At 45.1% G+C, this 13,102-nt stretch overlaps 1 protein-coding gene and 1 non-coding gene across 2 annotated transcripts in view; both read left to right on the top strand.

Annotated features, from left to right (window-relative positions):
* Positions 1-13,102, top strand: part of LOC119927003 (voltage-gated potassium channel subunit beta-1-like) — a 495,308-nt gene that overhangs the window by 13,475 nt on the left and 468,731 nt on the right. The window lies entirely within an intron of this gene.
* On the top strand, positions 8,217-8,354 carry LOC119935803. The gene has a single exon (XR_005453448.1). It is a non-coding gene; the product is annotated as a small nucleolar RNA SNORA7 (small nucleolar RNA).

The following is a 13,102-nucleotide window of genomic DNA, read 5'->3' as shown; positions in this document are numbered from 1 at the left end:
ACTGTCTCTCTCCTTGCCAATCCCCAGAGGCCATTAAAGCAGTCACCACCATTGTCATAGCCATCCCCCCAACCCCCCCAACACATACACACATGAAACTCCCTGGGACAGACCCAGCTTTGGGGCAGACCCAGTGACACACTGGAGCTGGATGGAAGGTGCAGTGATTCCCTCCTTGTCATTACCCCAGTGCTTAGAACAGTGCTAGGCATACAGTAAGCACTTAATAAATACCACGATTATTATAATTCCTATTATTATCACTATGGACCCTAAACATCGCACCCCTGTCTGTTCCTGTCTACATCCTTGAGATTGGCAAGCCAGCCAAGAGTGAGTAAGTCAGTCAGTCATATTTACTGAGCGCTTACTGTGTACTAAGCACTTGGGAGAGTACAATGTATAACAATAAACAGACACATTTCCTGCCCACTACACAGATGCTGATGTGGTGCAAGGATTTGTGGTATTGCTGCACTGGCAGGCAAAGCCAGAATCAAAAATGAATGTAGCAGTCAGAGTGGTAAATCAATCAATCAATCAATCAATATTTATTGAGCACTTACTGTGTGCAGAGCACTGTACTAAGTACTTGGGAAGTACAAGTTGTCAACATATAGAGACAGTCCCTACCCAACAGTAGGCTCACAGTCTAAAAGGGGGAGACGGAGAACAAAACCAAGCATACTAACAAAATAAAATAAATAGAATAGATATGTTCTATTTATCAGTAAAGTTACTGATCGTTCATGTTTCGGAAAGTGCAATTGAAACAAGGTCACATAACTGGCAAGTGACAGAGATGGGATTAAAACCCAGGTCCTCTGACTGAGCTCATTCCACTAGGCCATACCGCCTCTCTGGTTGATTCTCTAGTACCCTGAAAACTACCAACCAATTGTATGTTGCCCATGAATTTAGATCACACTTAAAGCAGGGCTTAATTTGTGCCCGGGTTCTGCCCTAAGTTCTAGGTTGGCCTTCTGCCTCTATGGGGAGAATTTCAAGCCACCTGTGGGGAGACCACAGTGGGTCTAAGTAGCTCCATGGTGGAGACCCATCAGGCCAGAAATAGAGGAACACCTGAGCCCACTGTTGGGTAGGGACCGTCTCTATATGTTGCCAATTTGTACTTCCCAAGCGCTTAGTACAGTGTTCTGCACACAGTAAGTGCTCAATAAATACGATTGAATGAATGAATGAATGCTCCTCAAATCCTTCCCCACTCCACCCCTCTCCCTTTTCCCCACCATCTCAAGCATTCCAGTAGAGTAATTTTACATGGCTCTGGGAGCAGCCTGTATGGAGAAGCAGCATGGCTCAGTGGAAAGAGCCCGGGCTTTGGAGTCAGAGGTCACGGGTTCAAATCCCAGCTCCGCCAACTGTCAGCTGTGTGACTTTGGGCAAGTCACTTAACTTCTCTGTACCTCAGTTACCTCATCTGTTAAATGGGGATTGAAACTGTGAGCCCCCTGTGGGACAACCTGATCACCTTGTAACCTCCTCAGCACTTAGAACAGTGCTTTGTACATAGTAAGTGCTTAACAAATACCATCATTATTATTATATGGGCTCTGTAACCCAGTACCTCTCCCGGTGAAAATTAAGCATTAGGCCTATAGTCAATCAGTCAGTGTATAAATCAGTAGTATTTATTGAGGGCCTACTGTGCACAGAGCACTGTATAAACACTTGGGAGAGTACGATATGATTAGTAGACATGATCCCAGACTGAGCCCCCCTTTCCTCTGGTCCTCCTCCCCTCCCCATCACTCCAACTCCCTCCCTCTGATCTACCCCCCTCCCCACCTCACAGCACTTGTGTATATATGCACATATGTATAATTCTATTTATTTTATTAATGATGTGTACATATCTATAATTCTATTTATTTATATTGATGCTATTGATACCTGTCTACTTGTTTTGTTGTCTGTCTCCCCACTTCTAGACAGTGAGCCCGTTGTTGGGTACATAAAGGCTAGGGGGTATCAATGTTTTGATTTAAGGGATTGGGGATATAAAATGGGGATATTAAAAATTAACCAGGGTAGGAGATGTGATTTCAGAAGGGCTTGGACACTGGGGAGTGCTGTGATCTCTTTGATGTGAAAGGGGAATAAATACAAGACAGCAGGGAGACCTTGAGCAAGAGGACACCTGTGAGAGACAAGAACAAGTCTCATGGAGTAGGTTATCTTGAGAGGAACAAGGAGTGTGAGGTGGAGTGGAGTGGGAGAGAAGAGTAGATGAGTAGGAGCTGATAGAATGCCTTAAAACCAATTGTTAGGAGTTTCTGTAGAGAGGAATGGATGACCATTGGGGGGTTTTGAGGAGTAGGGATCATGTGGGGTAGCATGTTGTTTCGGGCAGCAGAGTGTAGAATGGCCTGGAAGCCAGAGAGATGAGTGAGGAGGCTGGTTTAGTTTAGAGGGGATATTGACTAGGTCCTGGACCAGTGTGGAAGCCATTCGAATGTAGAGAAAGGGATAGATTCTGAAAATGTTGTGAAGGAAAAACCCAACAGAACTTGGTGACAGACTGAATATGGAGGAGTGAGGAGTGAGGGAGGGACAGAGATAGAGGTAAGTAGAGATAGATAGACAAAGAGAGAGAGAGAGTATCTGTCAACAAAAATGACAGGGTTATGGGCTTGAGAGAGTGGGAGAATGGTGGTGGTGGTGACTGTGATCATTCAGTCAATGGTGTGCAGGGCACTGTACTAAGAACTTGGGAGAATACAACAGAGTTGTTAGATGTGTTCCCTGCTCACAAGGAGCTTACAGTATAGAGGGGAGATAGAAATTAATACACACAAACACATTTATAAGGGCTGTGTGGCTGAGGGTGTTGTTCTGATGTCTGTCTTCACCCTTCAAGACTGAGGTGCATGCAGGAATTGTCTCTCTTTATTTCTAAATTGTACTTTCCAAGTGCTTAGTAATAATAATAATAATAATGGCATTAATTAAGCACTTACTATGTGCAAAGCACCGTTCTAAGCACTGGGGTGATACAAGGTGATCAGGTTGTCCCGCATGGGGCTCACAGTCTTAATCCCCATTTTACAGATGAGGTAACTGAGGCACAGAGAAGTTAAGTGATTTGCCCGAAGTCACACAGCAGACAAGTGGTGGAGCCGGGATTGGAACCCATGACCTCTGACTCATAAGCCCGTGCTCTTTCCACTGAGCCATGCTGCTTCTCAAGTACAGTACAGTACAGACCATTTAAGTACAGTGGTCTGTGCACAGGAAGTGCTCAATAAATACAATTGAATGAATGAATGAAGTGCTTAAAAGGAAAGTCAGGTGGAGGAAAGATAAAGAGTTCAGTTTTGGATATATTGATTGAGAAGTGCTGGTGCCAGGGATATCCTGGAGGCAGGAGGAAATGCAAGATTACAGAGATGGGGAGAGGAGAGGGTTGGCAAAATATTTTAAGAAGCACCCACGCCGAAGTGATAATTTTGCCTGTCTCACCTGTCTCACCTGTCCCGCCATCGATTTGTACTTCCCAAGCGCTTAGTACAGTGCTCTGCACATAGTTAGCGCTCAATAAATGCGATTGATGATGATGATGATGACCCCCGGCCCACGTCCTCCCCCTGGCCTGGAATGCCCTCCGTCCACACATCTGCCAAGCTAGCTCTCTTCCTCCCTTCAAAGCCCTACTGAGAACTCACCTCCTCCAGGAGGCCTTCCCAGACTGAGCCCCCTCCTTCCTCTCCCCCTCCCCATCACCCCGCCCTACCTCCTTCCCCTCCCCACGGCACCTGCAAATATGTTTGTACAGATTTATTGCTCTATTTATTTTACTTACACATATTTACTATTCTATTTATTTTATTTTGTTTATTTGTTTTGTTTTGTTGTCTGTCTCCCCCTTCTAGACTGTGAGCCCGTTGTTGGGTAGGAACCATCTCTATATGTTGCGAACTTGTACTTCCCAAGCGCTTAGTACTGTGTTCTGCACACAGTAAGCACTCAATAAATACGATTGAATGAATGAATGAATGAATAATCAAGGCCATAGTGCGGAAGAAGCTCTACAAGGGAGTGAGTGTAAATTAAGAAGAGAAGGGGATTCAGAACAGAGCCTTGAAAGACAACCAGAGTAAGCAAGTGGGAAGCAGAGGAAGAACTAGTGAAAGAGGCTGAAGAGGATAGAAACAAGAGGTAAGAGGAGAATTAGAAGAGGATTGTGTCATAAAAACAAAAATAACTGTGATATTTGTTAAGAGCTTACTTCATTCATTCAGTCAGTCAGTCATATTTATTGAGTGCTTACTGTGTGCAGAGCACTGTACTAAGAGCTTGGGAAGTACAAGTTGACAACATATAGAGATGGTCCCTACCCAACAACGGGCTCACAGTCTAGAAGGGGGAAACAGACAATGAAACAAAACATGTGTCTGATTTCAAGGTGTTGAAATCATCAGAACAAATCAAAGCTTAGAGAAGCAGCATGGCTCAGTGGAAAGAGCAATGGCTTGGGAGTCAGAGGTCATGGGTTCAAATCCTGGCTCTGCTGCTTGACAGCTGTGTGACTTCGGGCAAGTCACTTCACTTCTCTGTGCCTCAGTTATTTCATCTATAAAATGGGGATTAAGACTTTGAGCCCCACATGGGACAACCTGATCACCTTGTATCTTCCCCAGCGCTTAGAACAGTGCTTTGCCCATAGTAAGCGCTTAACAAATGCCATCATTATTATATGCACATCATTAAGAAAATAAATATAATAGTAAATAAGTACAAGTAAAATAAATAGAGTGAAAAATCTGAACAAATATATACAAGGGCTGTTGGGGAGGGGAAGGACGTAGGGTGGGGGATATGGGGAGGAGGAGAAGAAAAAGGGGGCTCAGTCTGGGAAGGCCTCCTGGAGGAGATGAGCTCTCAGTAGGGCTTTGAAGGGAGGAAGAGAGCTAACTTGGTGGATGTGTGGAGGGAGGGCATTACAGGCCAGGGGAAGGATGTGGGCCAGCAGTCAATAGCAGGACAGGTGAGAACCAGGCACAGTGAGGAGGTTAGCGGCAGAGGAGCGGAGGGTGTGGGCTGGGCTGGGGAAGGAGAGAAGGGAGGTGGGGTAGGAGGGGGCGAGGGGATGGACAGCCTTGAAGACACGAATGAGGAGTTTTTGCTTGATTCGTAGGTTGATAGGCAACCACAGGATTTTTGAGGAGGGGAGTAAAATGCCCAGAGTGTTTCTGTTCAAAGATAATCTGGGCAGCAGAGTGAAGTATAGACTGAAGTGGGGAGAGACAGGAGGATAGGAGATCAGAGAGGAGGCTGATGCAGTAATCCAGTCAGGATGGGATGAGAGATTGAACCAGCAAGGTAGCGTTTTGGATGGAGGGGAAAGAGAGGATCTTGGCGATGTGGAGGTGAGACTGGCAGGTTCTGGTGATGGATTGGATGTGTGGGGTGGACGAGAGAGTGGAATCGAAGATGAAACCAAGGTTGTGGACTTGTGAGGCGGGAAAGATGGTAGTGCGGTCTACAGTGATGGGAAAGTCAGGGAGAGGGCAGTGTTTGGGAGGGAAGATAAGGAGTTCAGTCTTGGACATATTGAGTTTTAGATGGCAGGCAGACATCCAGATGGAGATGTCCTGAAGGCAGGAGGAGATATGAGCCTGGAGGGAGGGAGAGAGAGCAGGGGCTTTATGCCAAAGACTATACGAAATGCTGAGGTAGATGCATTTTGTACTTATCAGGCATATTTACTGAAGCATATGGGTCTTTACAATCCAAGCTGGAGGGAGAACAAATGGTGAAACCCCATTTTAGAGATGAGGAAACTGAGGTCCATATAAATTAAGTGACTTGCCCAAGGGCACACAGCAGGAAAATGGCACAGCCCCTGTCCCTGGCCCCTGCCCTTTCCACTAGACTACACTGAATTTTAGTTTGCTATTGTGGTACGGGAGAGGCATGGATGTATTTGAAAGCTAAAGGAAAGGAGCCAACAAGGAGTGTGAAGTTGAAGATATAATGAGGGAAGGGAAGAGAGTGCCTTTAACCCCATTCTGGTTAGCCTCATTTCACTGCTGTCAGTAGAGGCAGCAGAGCTTTGATGAATCCCAGCTCTTGAGGAGTTCTGAACCTTGAAATTGCGGGGGCAAGGCTCCTCCAGTTTGTGGTTTGAATAATAATAATAATGGTATTTGTTAAGCACTTACTATGTGCCAAGCCCTGACAACAAGGTAATCAGGTTGTCCCATGTGAGGTTCACAGTCTTAATCCCCATTTTATAGGTGAGGTCACGGAGACCCAGAGAAGTGAAGCGACTTGCTCAAAGTCACACAGCTGATAAGTGGCGGAGTTGGGATTAGAACCCACGATCTTTGACTCCGAAGACCGTGCAAGTGCTTGCTATGTGTTGACCGCTGTTCTGAGGTTGGACACAGGGACATAAGGGACTTACAGTCGAAGTAGAAGGGAGAAGAGTTATTAAATCCCCATTTTACAATTGAGGACATTGAGGAACAGAGAAGTTAAGTGACTTGCTCGAGGTCATAGAGCAACCAATTGGCAGAGCCAGCAGTAATAATAATCATAAATGATGGTATTTGTTAAGCGCTTACTATAATAATAATAATAATAATTGGCATTTAAGTGCTTACTATGTGCAAAGCACTGTTCTAAGCACTGGGGAGAATACAGGTTGATCAGGTTGTCCCACGTGGGGCTCACAGTCTTAATCCCCATTTTACAGATGAGGTAACTGAGGCCCAGAGAAGTTAAGTGACTTGCCCAAGATCACACAGCGGACATGTGGCCTGAGTCGGAAATCGAACCCACAACCTCTGACTCCCAAGCCCGGGCTCTTTCCACTAAGCCACGCTGCTTCTCTAGTAGAACCTAGTAGAACTTAGGTCGTCTGACTTCCCATACGTTTTCCACTAGACCACACTGCTTCTCCACGAATCCAACCGATCCTCATTCTCCTCCTGTCTTTCTGACTGTGTCTGTGTATCCGTTGGCCATTCGTTTGGAGTCCTGCCCAATTCCTCTTTCATCCCTGCTCGATACAGCCGTGAGCTGGCATGACTGCAATCACCATGGGACATTTCTTTCCATGGCAACAATCGCAGACTGTGACACGACAAACACAGTACTCCGATTTCACAGAGGGCAGAGTTGGGCATATGGCGAAGACGGGCCAGAACACTGGTATTCGGATGCTTGCATTTTCAATCTAAGCAAATGTACATCTGCGACTGGGCAGTGAGGAATGTGGGAAACGGCTGCTCGAGTTAATTTGGTTTTTGTATAAACATTTCCCTTCCAAGTTCTTCCCAGTGTGAACGTCCCCTTAAAATTTGGAGCCAAGAGAGCTATCACACGGTTTGCGTGGCGGTTACAAGATTAGAACAATGTGAGGGAAGAATAAGTATATTTGGGGCTGTTGAACTTTTTTAAGCCTTCTGCCGGGGGTGGGGAGGTGAGAGTCAACACAAGTAGTTGAAATAATGAAGAAGCCTTCAGAAAATGCTGCTATTTCTGGCTTTGGAGCAGAGCACTGTCAGCCATGTGACTGCAAATGAGAACCTTCCCTCGGCTGAACAAAATAAGAAACACACAGAAATTTACCAAAAGAACTTTTTGTTCATCATTGGTACCTTTCCTCAGTTCTTAGAAAGCCACTTTGAGGGGGTAGTGGCTTTTAAAAAAAATACTGTGTTTTCAATTAATTACATTTTTTAAAAGCCAGAAGTTTGGATGCAGGTAGAATGGTGATTAGAATGATCATGAAACATTTCTTCACCGATTCACCTCCCAGGGCATTTGATGCATTATTGTACCTAAGTGGCAAGGGTATTCACGTTAAAATAATTTCTAATAGCCGGACCAGGGGATGAAAAAGAAAAAAAAATGGTTTTAGGTTCAATAAACACAGAAGAAGCTGATCTGCTCTGCTTTTTGATGATGCTATGTCCTCTAGACAACAAAGCAATGTGAATCCATGTAATGTGAACCCGGTTTTCACTTAGATTCCAACCCCTTTAGGCTGAGCTAAAGCCACTTAATCAAACAGTCAATCAATGGCATTTTTTGAGTGATTACTGTATGCAGAGCACTGTACTAAGTGTTCGGGCGAATACAATAAAACAGAATTAGAAGATGTGTTCCTGTCCCACATGGAGCTTATAGTCCAGAGGGGGGAGAAAGACATTAAAATCAATTTTGGATATGTACATAAGTCCTATCCCCTCTCAGGATCACATCTGGAGAGTTTTCAGTACTCTACCAGTCTTGACTACAGGAGGGAGAGTCAAGCAGAGGCCTGTCCATTCCATTCCTAGCTTGGGCAGTGGCTAGCGAGTGGAAGGCAATCTGCTATAAGTCAAAACTCACCTGTGCTGGGCAGCAGCAGCACAGAAGAGAGTCGAGGGCAGAGACTCAAGTTTAGTGGATGGAAGGAGGTAGTGGTAAGCCAATTCCCTATTTTGACCAAGAAAACTCTGTGGATCCACTACCAGAAGGATTGCAGATGGAGAGCGGGGTGTTCTGGGACAGATGTGTCCATGGAGTCGTTATGGGTTGGAGATGACTTCACAGCCTAAGAGAAGACATAAGTCCTGGAGGGCTGAGATGAAGTGAATATCAAGTGTCTCAAGGGTTCAGATGCAGAAGGGGGAGAGAGAGGGAAAATGAGGGCTTAGTTGGGAAAGGCTTCTTGGAGGAGATGTGATTTTAATAGGACTTTAAAGGTAGGGAGACTGATGGTCTGTCACACATGAAGTGGGAGGGAATTATAGGCCAGAGACAGGACGTGGCAAGAGGTTGGCAGTGAGATAGAGGAGATTGACGTACAGTGAGTAGGCTGGTGTTAGAGGAACTGGGCTGTAATAGGAAATCAGAGAGGTAAGGTAGGAGTTGAGCTGATTGCTGTAAGTTTCTGTTTGGAGGTGAATGTTCTTGAGGTGTGGAGAGATGTGGACTGAATAGTCTTTTAGAAGATTCATCTGGGCAGCAGAGTGAATTAAGGGCTGGAGTTGGGGGAGAGAGAAACAGAACACAAGGAGATCAGTGAAGAGGCTGATGTGGTAAGCAAGGCGGGATAGGGTAAGTGCTAGGATCAGTGTGGTAGCAGTTCGGATGGGGAGAAAGGATGGATTTTAGCGATACTGTGAAGGTAGAACAGACAGGATTTGGGAACAAACTAAGGATGGGTTGAATGTGAGAAAAGAGTCAGGGATTATGTCAAGGTTATTTTACCAGCTGTAAGACAGGGAGGATAGTGGTGTTGTCTTCAGTAAAGGGAAAGACATGGAGAGAATAGAGTTTGGGGAAAGATGAGGAGTTGGTTTTGGACAAGTTAAATTTAAGATATAGGTGGGACATCCAAGTAGACATATCCTGAAGGCAGAAGGAAATATAAAACTGCAGCAAAGGAGATTAGGGAACCATCTGACTAGAGATGGTGGTTAAACCAATGGGAGTGAATTGATTGGTGGCATTTATTGACTACTTAGAGAAGCAGCGTGGCTTAGTGGAAGGAGCACGGGCTTGAGAGTCAGGGGTCATAGGTTCTAATATCGGCTCCACCACTTGTCAGCTGTGTGACTTTGGGCAAGTCACTTAACTTTTTTGTGCCTCAGTTACCTGATCTGTAAAATGGGGATTAAGACTGTGAGCCCCACGTGGGACAACATGATCACCTTGTATCCTCTCCCAGCGCTTAAAACAGTGCTTCACACATAGTAAGTGCTTAACAAATACCATCATTATTACTATTGTTACTGTACTAAGTGCTTGGGGGAGTATAATAAATGACACAGCTCTACACTCAAGGAACTTATAGTCTAGCAGGGGAAGACAGACTTTAAATTGCAGGAAGAGTAAGCAACCCTGTATAATAAGGATGCATATATAAGTGGATTCATTCATTCATTCATTCAATCGAATTTATTGAGCACTTGCTGTGTGCAGAGCACTGTATTAAATGCTTGAGAGGGTACAATGCAACAATAAACAGACACATTCCCTGCCAACAATGAGATTACAGCCAAGAGGGGGGTAGACATACATTAATAAAGATAAATAAATTAGAGATATGTACATAAGTACTGTGGGGCTGGGGGGGAAACATGCCCTGAATGTTTTTGTAGGAAAATGATCTGGGCAGTGGCGTGAAGTAAGGACTGGAGTGGGGAGAGACTGGAGGTTGGGAGGTTGGCAAGGAGGCTGATGCCGTGATGGTATTAACATGGTAGCAGTTTGGATGGAGAGAGAAGGGTGGATTTTAGCTATATTGTAAAGGTGGGACCGACAGGATTTAGTGATTGTATATGTGGGTTAAATGAGAGAGAGGAGTCAAGGATAACAACAAGGTCATGGGCTTGTGAGTCGGGAAGGATGGTAGTGCCATTTAAACTGATGGGAAAGTCGGAGGAGGTCAGAGGTCAGGATTTGGCGGGGAAGTTAAGTTCTGTTTTGGATATGTTAAGCTTGAGGTGAGGAGAGGACATCCAAGAAGGGATGTGTTGAAGACAGAAGGATATGTGATACTGCAGAAATGGAGAGACATCAGGACTGGAGATGGAGATTTGGGAATCGTCTGCATAGAGATAGTAGTTGAAGCCATGGGAGTGAATGAGTTCTCCAAAGGAGTGGGTGTAGATGGAGAATAGAAGTGGACCAAGAACTGACCCTTGAGGGACCCCCCTCCCTAACCTCAGTTAGGAGGTGGGAGGCAGAGGAGGAGCCCATGAAGGAGACTGAGAATGAATGGCAGAGAGATAATAACAATAATAATAATGATGATGGTATTTGTTTGGTGCTTACTATGTGCAAAGCACTGTTCTAAGCGCTGGGGAGGTACAAGGTGATCAGGTTGTCCCACCGGGGGATCACAGTCTTAATCCCCATTTTACAGATGAGGAAACTGAGGCCCAGAGACTTGCCCAAAGTCACACAGCTGACAAGTGGCAGAGCCAGAATTTGAACCCATGACCTCTGACTCCAAAGCCCTGGCTCTTTCCACTGAGCCACACTGCTTCTCTAATAATGGCATATAGTAAGTGCTTACTATGTGCAAAGCACTGTTCTGGAGATGAGGAGAACCAGGAGAGGACCATGTCAGTGAAACCAAAATTGGAAAATGTTTCCAGGAGAAGGGGGTAGTCAACAGTGTTGAAGTTGGCTGTGAGGTCGAGAAGGATTAGGATGGAGTAGAGGCCGTTGGATTTGGAAAGAAGATCGTTAGATAAGTGGTGTGGGGATGGGATCAGTGCCTAAGTGTTTCAATCAAGCAATCAAACATATTTTTTGAGCACTTAATATGTGCCGGGAACTGTACTAAGCACTTGGGAGAGTACGATACAACAGAATTAGCGGACACGTTCCCTGCCCATAATGAGCTTATAGTCTAGAGGGGGAGACAGACATTTATATGAATAAGTAATTCCTAATATATAATTAAAAGATATGTACATAAGTGCTGTGGGGTTAGGGGTAGGACTGAGTGCATAGGTGATGCTATATAGGAAGGGAGAATATGGTGGAGAGACGATTGGTAATCAGGGAATGCTTCCTGGAGGAGACATGATTCTAAAACCCTCATATCCCTCCTAAGCACGGCCAGAAAGCAGTCCTGCCTAGTGTCTTTAAGCCTGAGCCAAGTCAATCAATTGTATTTACTGAGCATGTACAGTGTGAAGAGCACTGTACTAAATGCTTGGCAGAGTACACTACAACAATATAACAGACACATTCCCTGACCACAGTGAACTTACAGTCTAGAGGTAGAGACAGACATCAATATAAATAAATGAATGTACATAAAGGCTGTGGGAATGAACAGCCTGCTCTGAATACGGGGAGCCCAGCAAATCCAGGGAGCTCACCATCAGTTTGGCTATGGTATGGGAGTTTGGGGGCTAATCCCACCCACGTTCCTGGGCATTTCCATTGAACAGACTGCCCATGTTTACAATCTGCTTGAGACCCCTGAAACCCAAGCAAGGTGTTTGGAGGTTCCAGGGAGTCTGTAAGCTCATTGTGGGGTGGGAATGTGTCTGTTTATTGCTGTATTGTACTCTCCCAAGTGCTCTGTGCAGTGGTCCGCACACAGTCGGCACTCAATATATATGATTGAATGAATCCATCTGTACGTTCTGTTTGGAGATGTCTTGGGGTAGCGGCTGTGGAATACTGAAGGCCATGAGAAGACCTTTTTTATGGTATTTGTTTAGCACTTACTATGTGCCAGACACTGTACTAAGCAATGGGGTAGATACAAGTTGATCAGATTGGACACAGTCCAAATCCTGCATGGGGTTTACAGTCTTAATCCCCATTTTACAGATGAGGTAAGTGTGGCACAGAGGAGTGAAGTGACTTGCCCAAGGTCACACAGCAGACAAGTGGCAGGGATTAGAACCCAGGTCCTCTTGACTCTCAGGCCTGTGCTCTATCCACTAGGCCATGCCGCTTCTTAGGACTTGGCTTGCTTGTAGCAGTCTGGGAATTAATCACTGTGGAAGTGTGGCCTTGGTTATGCAGCTATTCTCTTTCAACCAACCTATCAATCAGTAGTATATACTGAGTGCTTACTGCAGGCAGAAAACTGTACTAAGCCCTCGGGAAAGCACAGTACAAATGATTTGGTATATGTGATTCCTACCCACAAGGAGATTACAGTCCAGAAAAACCTTTGCATATTTCTGCAGTCCTCCCACAAGACATGTTTTGGCTCTTCTGAACACATTCATCCCCATGACTTTAAATACCACATCTATAATAAATAATAATAATAATGATGGAACTTGTTAAGTGCTTACAATGTTCTAAGCACTGGGGTAGATTCAAGGTTATTAGGTTGTTCCACATGGGGCACACAGTCTTAATCCCCATTTTACAGATGAGGTAACTGAGGCACAGAGAAGTTAAGTGAATTGTCCAAAGTCACACAGTTGACAAGTGGCGGAGCCAAGATTAGAACTCACAACCTCTGACTCCAAAGCCCTTGCTCTTTCAACTAAGCCACACTGCTTCTCTATGCGGATGATACCCCAATCTACATCTCCAGCCTTGATCTCTCGCCCTCTGTGCAGTCTTGTATTTTCTCTTGCCTTTAAGACATCTTTAC

The sequence above is a fragment of the Tachyglossus aculeatus genome, chromosome 1, assembly GCF_015852505.1.
Source record: "Tachyglossus aculeatus isolate mTacAcu1 chromosome 1, mTacAcu1.pri, whole genome shotgun sequence".
NCBI classification, from domain to species: Eukaryota; Metazoa; Chordata; class Mammalia; order Monotremata; family Tachyglossidae; genus Tachyglossus; species Tachyglossus aculeatus.
This window is presented reverse-complemented; position numbering and strand designations above follow the sequence as displayed.